The 15,378-nt window shown below is 38.6% G+C and overlaps 1 protein-coding gene across 2 annotated transcripts in view; it reads left to right on the forward strand.

Moving 5' to 3' along the window:
- The first annotated feature begins 10,347 nt into the window (after window positions 1-10,347).
- PJA2 (praja ring finger ubiquitin ligase 2) overlaps window positions 10,348-15,378 on the forward strand; it is a 75,952-nt gene continuing 70,921 nt past the window's right edge. For both annotated transcript variants that reach the window (XM_032845201.1, XM_032845211.1), the window contains exon 1: window positions 10,348-10,464. The gene's annotated coding sequence lies outside the window, so the exon portion shown is untranslated. The remainder of the gene's footprint in view (window positions 10,465-15,378) is intronic.

Here is a 15,378-nt window from a genome sequence, read left to right on the forward strand (position 1 = left end):
GTCAAGGAAGAATTTGTTTGGCAAAAACAGCAGTCAATTCTGAGTGGCAGAATTGCCACAAGCACCATTCTGTGCTGGCGTAGGCTGTGTCATACAGTGCTCAGTGGGGTCATAGCAGTGTCCTCACCTGGCTGGTTACGTGGCATGCCTCAGGCTATGGTTCTGCATGCCCAGCCTCTGTTTGTTCCCACCAGTTTCCCAAGCTTGCTTCTGCAGTCTTCTTTACAAGTCTCTATAGCTACCCAATGTTTTTTTTTCATAATTTTCTTTTTTTCTTTAATTAAGCAGTTTTTGGTCAATTACAATTGTAATTTAATGATATAGTCTCCATCATAAGGAAATAGTATTCATCACTTTCCATTTAACTGTATCGTTTCTTTCTTTTACAAGTATGAGATTCATTAGAAACTGAATCTCTACTGTTTTTAGTGCTCGGTGCCAAGCAATACTAAGGGCATACCCAGGTATATGATCTAGAGAATGTTCTCTAGGGTGAAATAATGTATTGTGTCAAAGAGTATGTTCAAACCACGAAGATTCCTCTCATGAATCTACATGAAAGTAATATTAAAGAAATTTAACAGTGTAAACCACAAATTATAAAGATAATGGGAAGAAGGGCGTCAGCACATGTGAGATCTCAAAAATTTTTAGAAAACAAAGATCAAATGGAGGAATTAACTGACTGGAGCCAGGCAGGAAAAAAAGCTAAGTACTCAAGGATACTTGGAAGGAGTTATTACAGCTGAGCTGGGAAACGAGCACACTTAAAGAACCTCAGAGACACTTGATATTTCAGAAAGCTAGGTATGAGTACTATGAAGAGCAGAAGATACAGAACTGAAGAAAGATCATTGAAAACTCTCTGTAAGGGCTGAATAGTGGAAATACACTTTGAGCCAAAGTTACGATTTTGAATATTATCAAAGACAAATTAAAAAAATAAAAAGAAACAGTGAAATTAATGTTGATGTATTTTAATTAACCCAACATATCTAAAATATTACTTCAACATGGAATAAAGATAAAAACCTAACAATTTTTGAGATATTTTCCTTTTTATTGAACTCTTATCTTTACAAACTGTTGGGTATTTTACCCTTCTGTGCATCTCAAATCAGAGGAGCTACAAAGCAGGTGTTCGGTAGCCATGTGCGGCTAATAGCTCCTATATTGCACAGTGTCGTTCTATATGAAAGCTACAGGATGAAGAAAAATAAAATAGTCAAGTATCTCTTCAAGATGAAAAAGTTAAATATGTTTTCATTCCCCCTGAAGAAACTGGATGGCCCTGGAGCAAAATTTTGGCATCTTAGTATTTATGATTCTTTCAGCAAAAGAGCTAGTGGCCCTTAAGGTGAGGTCTTCCCCTCAATGGGCCCCACTCAGATTCACTTGACTTATAATTTACTTACTACTTTCAAATAAGAACACAAATCAAGGATTATCGTATACATGAAGAAAGCTCATGTTAAGAAGAGTTGTACTGATTTAAAAATATTGTACATAACATGGAAGGAAACAGAGTTACTTCAAAGAATGGAAAGAAACTTTAAAAACAACAAAATAAGCCTCTAATTAGAATCTTTAGGATCAGTGAAATGGCAGAATAGCAGTTTTCTATTGTCATTCACCCACATAATGCTGATTTTTGACAACCACGCACAGATCAGAGTACTTTGGTAGGAGTCCACGAGTCCAGATAAGACGTTGAAGCAAAAAATCCAAGAATGTGTTGTGTCTCTTGAAGAGGGTAGGAAGAACAGCTTCATTTTACCTGTGACATCCCTCTCCCAAGGGAGAGCGCAGCTCAGGGCCAAGAGAGATCTGTTTAATCCACAATTTCTCCCATTGGGGAAAGTGAGAACATAGTGAATGAGCACCTCTGAAAATGGAATATTATTTTGCATAAAAAAATACAGAAATCCTGCTATTTGTACACCATGGATGATCTTGGAGAACATTATTCTAAGTGAAATAAACTAGATATGGAAAGACAAATATTGCATGATCTCACTTATATGTGGAAAGTCAAAAAGTCAGTTCATAGTAACAGAGAGCAAGATAGCAGTTATCAGGGTGAAAGAATTGGGGTAAAAATGTCATAGGGTACAAATTTCTAATTATATGAACAAGTCCTGGAGACCTAATGTACAGCACGGTGACTATAGTTGATAATTTTTGTATACTTGAAATTGCCGAGAGGGTATATATCAAAAAAAGAAAGAAAAGTTTATTGTATGATGTGATGGATATGTTAATAAGTTTGTGCTAATCATTTTACAATGTGTATGTATAGCAAAACATCACATTATATACCTTAAATATATATGACTTTGTCAGTCATAAAAGTGAAGAGGGGGAGAAACTTTGGAACGATTCAAGAAAAATTGTATCCCAAAAAAATAAGAACAGTATGGCAAAGGGAGAAAAGTTAGAAATTAAAAATGCGATGGCTGAAAAATTAATTCAATAGAAGGAATTAAGGATAAAGTTTAAGAACTCTAAGAACGTGGAGAAAAATAGAGAAGATGAAAGGGTGAGAGAAAAGAATTGGAAGAGATCTAAAAAGCAAAGAGAGGGGAGGAAATCAGCAATCTAGTAATATAGAAAAATTTCCCGGGACTCAAAGATTTAGTTCTCTATACAGAAAAAATTTACTGAATGCCTAAACAGATGAATCAAAATAGATCCACACTTAGAACAAATTGTTACAAAATTTTAGAACAAAAAAAGATACAGAAAATGTGCTAAAAGCTTCCAGAGAGAAAAAAACAGGTCACCTACTGTTATCATTCAAAATCAGTTTCAGAAAACTTAATACACTCTTGCAAGTTTAAGCAGAAAAAGGATTTATTGTATTCCACAAAGTGGCTGGTAGAGCAGATGAAATAGGCTCTAATTTGGGCATCCAAGAATGATCTCCCAAATCACACTGGAAAGCTGGACCACCAAGAGAACTTCTGCCATTGCCATCAGAAGAAAACAGAGCATCAAGAGCTGTTCGGTGAATCAAGGAAACCATCACTGTAGTTCCCAGCTCCAGAACCCCAACCTATGTTGGAAGGTTGGAATGAAGGCTGAAGAAGCCAGTCTTTATTGTCCATTATAGTACAGCCCACATTCACGATTAAAGTTTCACAGCTGCCATATAACTGTGTTTATTCTCTCTGGGAAAGGAGAGAACCACTATCTTTATCAATCACCACATCCACTTCTTAGTCCTATGTTGATGTCCTGAAACCCAGTGGTACTCAAATCCTAGCCTGCATTAGAATCACCCAGAGGGTTCATTAATCACAGTGCTGGGCCCCACTCCCAATGTTTCTGACTCAGTAGGATTAGGATACAAAATGAAAATTTCCATTTAGTTCCTAGGGAATGTTGATGCTGCTCGTGAGGTTTCAACAGTATGAGAACCACAGGTGTAACCCATAGAATAATTATGTCACAGGCTGTAACTGGTTAAGTATTTATATTTTCTTCTTTCAACTACCTATTTCATGTTCTTTGCTCTGTCCCTCTCTTTTAATTTAAAGTTAACTAATTGGGGCACATGGGTGGCTGAGTCACTAAGCGACTGCCTTCCGCTCAGGTCATGATCCCAGGGTCCTGGGATTGAGTCCTGCATCGGGCTCCCTGCTTTGCCCTCTGCCTGCCTCCCCCTTCCTGTGCTCTCTTTCTGCGTCAAATAAATAAATAAAATCTTTAAAATAAATAAGTACATAAATAAATAAATGCAATTAATTAACATATAATGTATTATTTGTTTCAGGGGTACGGACCTTATATAGTAACCAGTGTTCACTACAACACATAACTTCCCCTGTGTCCATCACCCAGTAATCCCATCTCTCCACCTCCCTTCCCTCCAGCAACCCTCAGTTTGTTTCCTATGATTAAGAGTCTCTTACGGTTTGTCTCCTCTGGTTTTGTCTTTTTTTCCCTCTTTTGTTCTCTTGCCTTCAAGCAGGACACAGCTGGTTAAAGTTCTTTAACTATTTGGTGGGGATTCTCAGCATAAACTTGGAACACATGACTGAAGATGGCTCCTCCTCAGCCAGCATGGGTCATTGAATCCCCCTGTAAGGAAGGACGTCTCCCCCATCACACCTCTCTGTCACCACTAGGTGGACCTTACTTCTTCAAGGAATGTACTTCCAGTGTTTCATAACAGTTTAGTCTTTGTCTGTTACATTATCTAGGGTTGCATAATTAATACATGATTTTTTGTAACAAAATATTGTAAATACATGGCAGTGACTTAGTGGTTGGTCAGTGAGTGGTGAAGCAACTGATTTCAGATGCTGGAAAGATAGAGATCATTGCTTTGCAATGTCAAAGCATTTGGTTAAAAAACAGCTATCACTGTAGTAATTTGGGAGGCGGATAAAGTGTATGCAGTCTGTAACTCCAGGGGAAAAGTTTTGAAAACAGAACGTTAGAGCTGTATATTGTTGGTACTGACTGTTTGGCAAAGTATGAGATCAAAGAGATGAGGATGGACAAAAAAAATGGTTGTATGTAAATAGAAATAAAATAGAGAAATTCCAGAAACTTTGGGGCTGCAAATGACTGGAAAAGTGGACTTTCACCAGACCCTAACCTGTAGATATATAACTAGGAAAAATTTTGATCAACACAGGACAATTAAGACTAATCTTTTGGGAGAAAAAGTCCAGTTAAGAGTATGACTTTCTCACCCAAACCTGATGGTAGTCACCATTAAATTAAAAGAGAGGCATGGAGGTTAAGATGCAAAGAATTAAACCAGACTTGAGAATTAAATCTGGCACAGAACTTTGGATATGGCTAATCATAAAACTGCATGGAAGAAAAATATCAGAACTTTCATTAAGATTTGGAAGGAATTCTATTGATAAAGAACTATGAGTTTAGACTAGAAAAACATTTCCCTGTTCGAACTTTAAAACAACCGTTTGGTAAACTTTTGGTTGCAAGCACAATGAATTAACTTCCATCCGACTAACCTTCCCACTGAAAGCAATGATGAAAACTGGGGAAACATGTAAAACATATCTTTGAAGGCATTGAAGAGTTAGCAAAGCAGGTAGGACTTGGTAGCCTATGATTCTTGAGAGAAGTTAAGCACAAGGTTAGCTTCACATTATTCTGTCTTTTTTCCTGAGTGTATACACCAAACTGTGGTACCAAGGACTAGAGTTCAAGCAGAATGTGGTATTCTTAGTACATGGTGAAGACAAGAAGTCAGAGTACAAAGTTGTCAAAATGGCTGAACTATAGTGGAACATCCCCAGGAGGAAGGAACGGCATAAAAGGAACCTCAAAACCTTCATATAAATTCCCTTTAAGTTGTTGGCTGATTCTTAAATGATGCAGGCAAAGAACAAGACTCCAAGAAACCCAGCAGAAAACAGTGACTGGGATTATAAAGAATGAAGCAGAGGTTTCAGTCCTGCCAAGAAGAGGGATCTAAGTAAATATCCCAAGTTTCCAGTTGAGACCCCCCCCCAAATGGTCATGCCCTAAGAGTCAGAACCACATCCTAGGTATAAGGTCTATATCCTAATAGTAAGGACAAAACCAAAGTAGAGTAGTCTAACAGAGCCTAAAACCAAGCCTCCATAAGTTCAAGGTGACCTGCCAGTAGATGATGATCTCTAATAACTAAGCTATATCCACGCTAGGCTAATGAAAAACCTCAGAAATCCTTCACATTCTTTCCTCCATGTTTCCTTTATTCTATTAGGTAAATGTTGGCACTCAAGCTTAAAATGAAAGCCTGTATTGAAGGTGATAGAGCTCGGGTCCTTAAATGTGAAGCAGAGCTTCCCGCCCATCCTACTGGATGTAAGTAATTTCATGTAGGTTCTATCTTAATAAGGACTTCAGTTGTTTCAATGGCTAGATTTTCTTAATATACTTAATATATACCTAATATAACCTCTCTATTACTTTATTTAAACATATGGCATAGTTTTTATTATATCTGTTTTTTAGTTGAATAAAATAAGGCTCAAGACAATTAAATGACCAACCTAAATAAAGGTCATTCAGTTCATAAATGACAAGGCAAAGGTTAGATTTTCTATTTCTTCTTGAGTCAGTTTTTGTGGTTTGCATCTTTCTAGACATTTGTCCATTTTTGTCAAGGTTTTCTACCTGTTAAGCATACAAATGTTCCTGTTTTCCCTTATAATTTTTAAAAATTTCTGTAGGCTAGTAGTTGTGTATTAGTAATTTGAGTATTCTTTTTTTCTTGTTCAGTCTAGCTAAAGGTTTGTCAATTTTGTTGATCTTTTTGAAGAAGCAACTTCTGGTTTTGTTGAAAACCAGACATTTAAAAGAAACATAATGTAGAAACTCTGGAAATCAGATTCTTCTTCCTCCCTGGGGTTTCTTGTTGTTATTGTTTGTTATAGTTGCTTTTTGTTTGTTCAGGGTTTTTCTGAACTATCTACATAAAATCTGCATTCTTTGTTGTGTGTGACCATGAAAGATTCTACTTGGTTAGTTTGGTGCTCAGCTTATGATTAGACAGATTTCCTTAAATGTCTGGAACCATTATGTCTTCCACTGTTTACTGAAGGTCTGGGTGTGTTGGGACATGACATCAACACTAAGCCATGCACTGCCAACTCTCTCTTAGCCTTCATTTCTGGCTTTTACAGAGCCTCAAGGTCAGCCTATGGTAAATGCTTCTGGCCTCCTTGGGTTTTTCCTGATCTGATGTACAGGTTAACACAGCCCTGGGTGTGTGGGGGTTTCTAGATTCCTGTGAATACACTGGAGTTTTTCAAAGCCCCTACAGACATTCTCCAACTTTTCAAGCTTTTTGTTTACTCTATTGTTTGTCCCAAATATTTCCACTGCCTAAAATGACTGGAAAGTCCATCAATTCCCTCTCATTCATTGTTTTTGACAAGTGCTTCTGGAGTAAAGGCTTTTTGCACTGGCTTGGCTCTGAATCAAATCAAATGAAGACAGCCTTGCAAGTGAGATCTTCTAGGGAACCACCAGTTAGGTGAAACTATTCTCTTAGAATTAGGTTTTGAAAGCACTCCAATCTCATTCAGCCTCCTTCGGTGGCTGCCAGGTGGCTGGTTTTCACCACGATTGTGTGCTACTGTTTTTCAGTGCAACAGCCAAGCTGGAGCTGAAGGGATTGGGTTAAAACAAGTCAAAACATCATAAAAGCTTGCTGTTCTTACTGAAAGATTCAGCTGTTTTCTTGAAAAAAAATACTTCCTGGATTGCTGCAAGCCTTTGGTTAATATCCAGCATTCAGAAGAAGTTTATTCTGACAATTTTGCCAGGTTTTTTCTCACTACTCTAGTAGAGGAAAGAATTTTCAGAGGTCCTTATGTCTCCATTCTGCTGATGTCACTGTAAGACTATATAATTAAAACTCAGGCCCTCTCGCTCCTTGACCAATCAGTCCTCTTTCTATGTTATCTGTGGTCATCAAACTTTATGTGCATCAGAATCACCTGGAAGGCTTGCTAAGCTACAGGTTGCTGGGCTCAACACTTAGCATTTCCAATTCAGGACCTAACTGAGAATATGCATTTTTAAGAAGTTCCCAGGCAATGCTGATGCTGTTGGTCTGGGGATCACTCTTTAAGAACCATTCTTTTACACCATACCTTCAACCCATTCATTGCCTTAGGGAGTGTTTCTTAACTCTAGAATCAATAATTATTATATGTATAAGCTAATAATACATATTATCTCTATATACACATAATAAAATAATACATAAGCTAATATGTATTTAGTACTTACAAGATGGTAGGTATGATATGCTTTACCTTTATGAGGTTTTTTAATCTACTCAAAGACTCATGAGTAGACATTATCACTTTTCCCATATTTAAGTTGGAAATCAAGGCCAGAGAGGTAAATAGATTGCTCAGAGGCACAAAGCTACAAATTCAGGAATTATTATAAAGAATATGGTCTGTTTGATTCTAGAATACATGCTTTAGGCCTTCACAGCAGTGTTTCCCAAAGAGTAACAAGATCATTTCTGGTGCCTTGGACGACTTCACTTGGGGCATGCATGCAGGATTTTAAAAAGTGACTCACATAGTGAGAAAGTGATTCCTATTTTATTTTATTTATTTTTTAAAGATTTTATTTGTTTATTTGACAGAGAGAGATCACAAGTAGGCAGAGAGGCAAGCAGAGAGAGAGGGGGAAGCAGGCTCCCTGCTGAGCAGAGAGCCCCATGCGGGGCTCAATCCCAGGACCCTGGGATCATGACCTGAGCCGAAGGTAGAGGCTTTAACCCACTGAGCCACCCAGGCGCCCAAAGTGATTCCTCTTTTAGCTCTAATTTTCTATCCTTTGATTACATCACAATAAAAACACCATTTGCATGCTTGATCTTTAATGTGTCTAATGCTTGGTAACCTCCCCTTTTAACAGGCTCAGAGTTTAGGCTGAGACATTAGTAGGCAATTGTTTCTAGCTATTACGTTAAAAATGGTTTTGTCAGGGGCGCCTGGGTGGCTCAGTGGATTAAAGCCCCTGCCTTTGGCTCAGGTCTGGGATGGAGCCCCACATCGGCTCTCTGCTCAGCGGGGAGCCTGCTTCCTCATCTGTCTGTCTCTGCCTGCCTCTCTGACTACTTGTGCTGTCAAATAAATAAAATCTTAAAAAAAAAAAAAAGAAGAAGAAATGGTTTTGTCTACTTTTCTTACCATTGCTTTCAACCTAGGATAGATGATGGAGATTTTCCATCATAGTCTTTTTATAAAGTTTCCCTCTTAAAGAAATTGAAAGAAAAAATACATTTAAAGAACATAGTAATACTGTTAGTAGTATACACACAGAGATATGGTATGAAAAAGATTGAAATTTGAGAAACCCTGCCCTAACAAATTTGTCAGTATATCCAATTGAATCAATACGCAACATCCCAAAGGGAGATTAGAGAAGTGTGATTAAAGTATGAATTATCTTTCAAAGAGGGAGAGACTTGGATGGAAAAGAGCCACAGCTTCTAGAGCAACATGTGTAAAGCAGAGAAACATCAAGTGAGAAACGATTCCTTGGTAAAACATGTACTACAAGGGTGGGCTGAGACTTAGATTTGATTTCACAAATGTCTATAGCAAATTCTTGTAACTGAAATTCCCATAGTAAATTTTGGATAATTTGCTCCAATCTACAGGAAAAAAAAAAGTAAAGTCTCAGTTCACTAGCAGATTTTGCAGTTGCCAGGGACAGCACAAGAAGTGGGGCGCTTAATTCTTGGGGGAGGGACGCGATAAATATATCCTAGGCACTGGGCGTGTAAGTGGAAAAAGAGTTGAGGGGGTTGGGGAATAAGGTGGGAGGAGAGCAGGACTGTAATCAGAGAAGCAGACATGTTCAGGATGGAAAAAAAAAAAAGGACATGTGTGGGACGAAGAAACAGTTTAGCATCACTGACATGATTAAGTAAACTGTTACCCCTATTTAAATTAAGCAAGATGTCCAGGGACTACAGGGGTTGTATTTATTTTGGTTGCATGTGATGGGAGCTGTTACTTCTCGGCTTGACTGCGGATTAGTCTCTAGATGCAAACTGGAAGGTTCTGGTCAGGCCAGGGCTCTAGAGAAGAACCACAGACATCTCCCATCCCCCGCGCCAAGAGAATGAGAAATGAGGATGCAAGGGTCTTACTGCAGCGTGGGAGGGGAGAAGACACTAGATAGTGTTCAGAGTCAGGGTGGGGAAAAGTGCCCTTCTTCTATTTTTTCTTGTCCCACCCATATCTGAACTGCAACGGATTGAACCTTATGCCAGGAGACAACCTTGTTACTCAGGTTTCCAGCCCAGTTAGGATTGATTTTAATGCCTCCATTTTGGTTGTTGCTTTGGGATTTCTGAAAAAGTCTAGCTGCGCCAGCCTTTTCCTTAGTTCTCCACACCCCTTTCCCTTTCCCTGAAACCCCGCCTTTTCTCCCAGGCAAACCACAAAAGGCCGCGCCGGTCCCAGCCCCAGCACGATGCTCCGCCCCCTACCCGAACGTCGCAGTGCTGCAGGGAAAGGAGGTGGACCCAGACGGGGACTCGGTTGGGGGAGTGTAGCTTCATCCTTCCGCTCTTCGGCCAATCGGTGGAATCCTTCTGAGCCAGAAGGGGTCCGGAGAGTAGACACGGTCCAAGTATATTTCCCTTTTTCTGCCACGTCCCAACCATTGACGTGAGCCCACTCCTCGGGTTCCGATTGGATAGGTGGATTTTTCCCGCAGAGGTCCTTTGAGTCTATTGGTCGGTGCTGTTCGAGGGCGGGGCTTGAATGTCCTCCTCCTTCGCCTCTACCGCGGCGCTAGGGGCGGGACGCGCCGCGGCCGCCGCCTCTGCTTCCGCCGCCGCTGCCGCCTGTCGCTACGCGTTCGGCGGGGGAGGAGTCGGAGGCGGAGAAGAAGGCGGCGGTGGCGGCTGGAGGATCGAGCGCTGTTCTCGCTCCGGAGCCGCTGCACGGTTCGGTGAGGGGATTTTTTTTTTTTTTTTAATTTAGCTTGTTCTGATGTCAGGAATGTGAGGGTCGGAGCGAGGAAATTGCTGCCTCCCCCCGCCCCTCCATTTCTTAATTTCTCTCCTCGAGAAGGAGCAGGGCCTGTCCCTGCCCGCTGCGCCGGCCATGGTGGGTGGGGTTGATGGCTGTGAGAGGCCTTCTTCGCGTCCTGGGCCCGGTCCAACCCGGACCTGAGGCAGCGCTCGAGTCCGTGGCCGCTGGGCCCGCACACCCCAACGAATGGCATCGATTGATCTGGGGGTCTCCACCGGCCGCTGTTCCCCGCTGCCTCTTCTGCTGTCCTTGGTGCCGTGGCCAAGGACCCCGCTGCCTTTCTCCCGACACTGGCGGCTGTATGAGTGTGCCCCCACCAAAGCCTCACAGCCGCCTTCTCAGCCCATTTCCAGTCATCCCGCATAGAGCTGAGCCGTCTTACGCCACAGGCCTGCAGCCCCCGTCCCCCGAGAAACCTTCCGCTGCGGCCGCTCTCTTGGCCGTATTTGCATTTTTTCCGATTGTCACCGAACCTCGGGCACGCGGACACCCAGTTCAAACCATAGCAGTCGTTCTCCCGATATTAGCACCATTCCATCAATGCTGGTGCCAGTTAGCGATGTCAGGTCAGAGCACTCTAGTACATCTGCCTTCAGTTTCGGCCTCCCTCAGATTACTGCCTGTTAAACATTTTGCGCATATTCAAAATGGTGAGTTTAAAGTCGCCCAGACCAAGTTGCAAAAAAAAAAAAAAAAGGGAGGCGGTAAATACCCTTTTTGCAAGGAGGAGGAATAATCTATTTAGGAGATTTCCCTCTCCAGGCATAAAAAATTTTTGCGTATGGATGGACGCTGCTTTGAGTCTGGTGGTTCTGTGAAGTTTACGATTAAAAAAAAAAAAGGGCTTACTGTATTCTTATTTTTATCATGACCTATTTGGTCAGTTAAATTTCCTTAAAATGGCAGTCACCTGTGCTGAACACTATAGATCATTTGAAGAGTATGTAAATAAATACGAAGATAACAAATAAACGTTTTAACTGTTTTTTTTTTTTTGAGAGTTTTTTGTCTCCTAGAATTCATGTCATTTTTATATGAAGTAAGTTTAAGTTTTGAAAATTAACCACAGACGTGCAGGCGTGATGTAAAATTGAACAATATAGAAAAAGGACTATTAGGTAAAATGTGAACATTTCTCATCCTCCAGTCTTAATTCAGTGTCTAAAGTTAACCATTTACTGTGCATCTTTATAAATGCGTTTTTAAGCACAAATATGAAGTTGGATTTTGTGGGGGAGGGAGCGCGGAGGAATACCAAACACATTGGTATATCACTTGTTTCTTTCTCTTGTTTCTATGTCTTGCACATCTTTATTATGTATAGGTTTCTCTGATACTCTATAAAGGTTAAATAGGATTTCATTAGTTTGAATGAGAGCTGTAATTATTTAACCTATTGAAAGACATTTAATTAGTTTCTTTTTGCTATCACGAATAATGCTTTATTTGAAGTCAACATTAAATTTGATTAGTTTTAATTACAAACTTTAAATCTTAAAAAATTTTTAAGAAAATTGGAGGAATGTAAGGTGAAAACTGCAGCTCTCACTTCCCCCTTGTAGTCCTACCTTTATTTTAAAAGTCGACTGTTAGGAAAACTTCCTCTGATTATTTCTGGAGCATGGATTCCTGCAAATGGAATTGCTGGGTTAAATGTTATGCATATTTTAAATTTTGATAACCATTTCTCCCTCTTTTCAGAATTATACTTGACTGTTTCTTATACATTCTCCAGATAAACTTTAGACTCAACTTAGAAGTTAAAAAAAAAAAATCCTTTGGTTTTTTTGAGTGATGTTACATTGAAATTTTAGATTAATTCGGGGCGAACTGACCTGTATGATACTGAGTCTCTCCCCTCATTGCTGTATGCATATATGGTATGCCTTTCGCTTTTATTCACATCTTGCTTTATATTATTTGGTAGAGTTTTATAGCTTGCTCCTCTCCCCCCCCCCCATATGTGTGGCATTCCTTCCTAGTATTCCTAGCTATCTTTTGATTTCCTCTAGTGGATGGAAACTTAGTGACATTTTCTCTCACTCTCTTTCTGGTTATAGGAAAACTTTTGGATTTTTTTGTTTATCATGTATCTGATCACTTGAGCTGATAATTATCTGAAAGTATTCACAGCTTTCTGGTTTACTTTTCATATTTTATAGCTTAAGTGTTTTCCTCATTGCTTTGGCTAGTATACTTCCTATATAATTTTGAAGAATAGCAGTGATAGCTAAAAATGTGTTGTGTCTGACTTTGAGAGAATGCTTCTGATGTTTTAGCATCAGGTATGATGTTTTCTGAAACTTTCTGGTAAATGGAGAATACTAAAATACTTTCTGTTCTTGGCTTTCCAAAATGATTTTTGTTCTTTTTTATTTCTGATGACATTTTTAAAAACTATCAGTGGATGTTGAATTTTATTGATGTTTTTGACTTTTTAGTGGTTATATAAGGGCATCACCAATATTCCCTGGTTAATATTTTCCCAAAGAGCTCCATTTTAAAGACTCAACTTTATAGAGGATAATTTAGATACAATAAAATGTGTTTTTAAAATACACAGTTCAGTATCTTTTGACAGATACATACATCCCTGTTACGACCACCACATTCAAGAGTAGAATGTTTTCATTACCACAGTCAAGAATATCTGTCATTCCCAAAAGTTCCCTTTGCCATGTACAGTAAGTGACATATCTTCAGCCCCATGAAATCATTGTCCTCTCTCTCTCACTATAATTTGGTTTCATTTGTTCTAGAATTTTATGTACATGGAATTACATGATATGTACTCTTATGCATTTAGCTTTTTTCTCTCAACATGATGTTTTTGAGAATCATACATGCTTTTGTGTGTTTAACTGATTCATAAGTTTTTAATTTTGAATAGTAGTCTATGGTGTTGATTTAGTGCAATTTGTTGACCATTTCACCCTATTTATAGATATGTAGACTGTTTCCATTTTGGAACAGTCTTTTTAATTTTAGCCCTTCTAGTGAGTATGTAGTAGTATCACACTGTAATTTTAATTTGCATTTATCTGATGATTAATGACACTAAAAATTTGCTCTTGGTCATTTGTATGTCTTCCTTTGTGAAGTATCTGTTCAAATCTCTTGCCCATTTTTAAACATTAAGTTGTTTGTTTCATTGAGTTCTAGGAATTCTTTATATATTTTTGTGTAAGTCCTTTGACCTACGCAGACTTGTATGTACACAATGCAGTCTGAGGCTTACCTTTTTGTGTTTCCTAACTTTTCAGATTAGAGGATCTTTTAATTTTTATTAAATTCAGGGGCACCTGGGTGGCATAGTCCATAAGCATCCAGTTCTTGAGTTTCAGTTCAGGTTGATACCTAATGGTCATGTGATCCAGCCCCTCACAGGCTCTACACTCAGCTGAAAGTCTGCTGGAGATTCTCTCTCTCCCTCTTCCTCTCGCCCTACAACGTGGGCTCCTCTTTCTCTCTCTCTCTCAAATAAAATAAATCTTGAAAAAAATTCAGTTCATCAGCCCTCCTTTTATGGTTTGTGTCTGTGTTCTAAGTTTGGTCAATGCAAAGTTATGCAGCTCTCCTCTTAATGTTTTCTTCTACAGGCTTTATAGTTTTAGCTTTTATGACAAGGTGTATTATGCATTTTGGGTTAATTTTTGTATATGGTGTAAGAAGAGTTAAGGCTCATTTTCTCAGTTCTAGCACCATTTGTTAAGAACACTTCTCTTTCCTTATTGAATCAACTTAGTCAAAAATCAGTTGACCAAATACAAATGAGTCTATTTATGGACTAACCCCTTGATCTTTCCACATATCATTTTGTCAATACCACATTGTCATGATTATGTTGTTGCTTTATAGTAAGTCTTGAAATCAGGTAGCGCAAGTCCTTGAACTTTGCTTTTTTTTTTTTTTTGAGTATTTACTTTTTTTGTTGTTTTGAAGTTTTTATTTGAATTCTAGTTAGTTAACATATGGTGTAATAATTAGTTTCAGGTATACAGTACTATGATTTGACGCTTACATACGTCACTGGTGTTCATCACAAGTGCACTCCTTAATCCCCATCACCTATTTAACCCATCCCCTCCCCACCTCTCTTCTGGTGGCCATCAGTTTGTTGTCTGTATTTAAGAGTGTTTCTTGGTTTGCTCTCTCTTTTTTTTGGTCCCTTTGCTTGTTTGTTTTATTTCTTAAATTCCACATAGGAGTGAGATCATGTGGTATTTGTCTTTCTCTAACTGACTTACTGTTTTTCAAAATCATTCCTGCTATTCTAGTTTCTTTGCTTTTCCATAAAATTCTTTAGAAGTGACTTAGTGGTTTCAGTCTTTCATGATTAAATATATTAGGGCCTTTCATCAAGTTATTATTATATATTAAGTATTATTTTGTATATATTACCATGTTAAGTATACTAGGCCTTTTATCAAGTTAAAGATGTTCTCATTCCGTTCCTTAATGTTGGGAATTTTTATGACGTGGACATGGAATTTTACCATATTTATGGAGATGATCATATGACTTATCTTCTTTGGTCTATTAATAAGTTAGATTACATTGCTTTATTTTCAGATGTTAAATCAACTTTGCATTCTTTAGATAAACCTCATATGGCCATAATGTATTATCATATTCATAAATTTGTGGATTTGATTTGCTCAGTTTGTTGAGTACTTTTTGTATTTATGTTCAGGAAGGTTGCTTTTTCATGTGATTTTTTTTTTTTTTTTGTATTAGGATCATGCTGGTCTTAACAGAGTTTTAAAGTGTTTCTTAACATTTTCTGAAAAATTTCGGATGAGTGGTATTTGTTTCATAAATCTTTGTTAGA

The sequence above is a fragment of the Lontra canadensis genome, unplaced genomic scaffold (genome assembly GCF_010015895.1).
Source record: "Lontra canadensis isolate GAN:19392208 unplaced genomic scaffold, GSC_riverotter_1.0 scaffold4, whole genome shotgun sequence".
NCBI lineage: Eukaryota > Metazoa > Chordata > Mammalia > Carnivora > Mustelidae > Lontra > Lontra canadensis.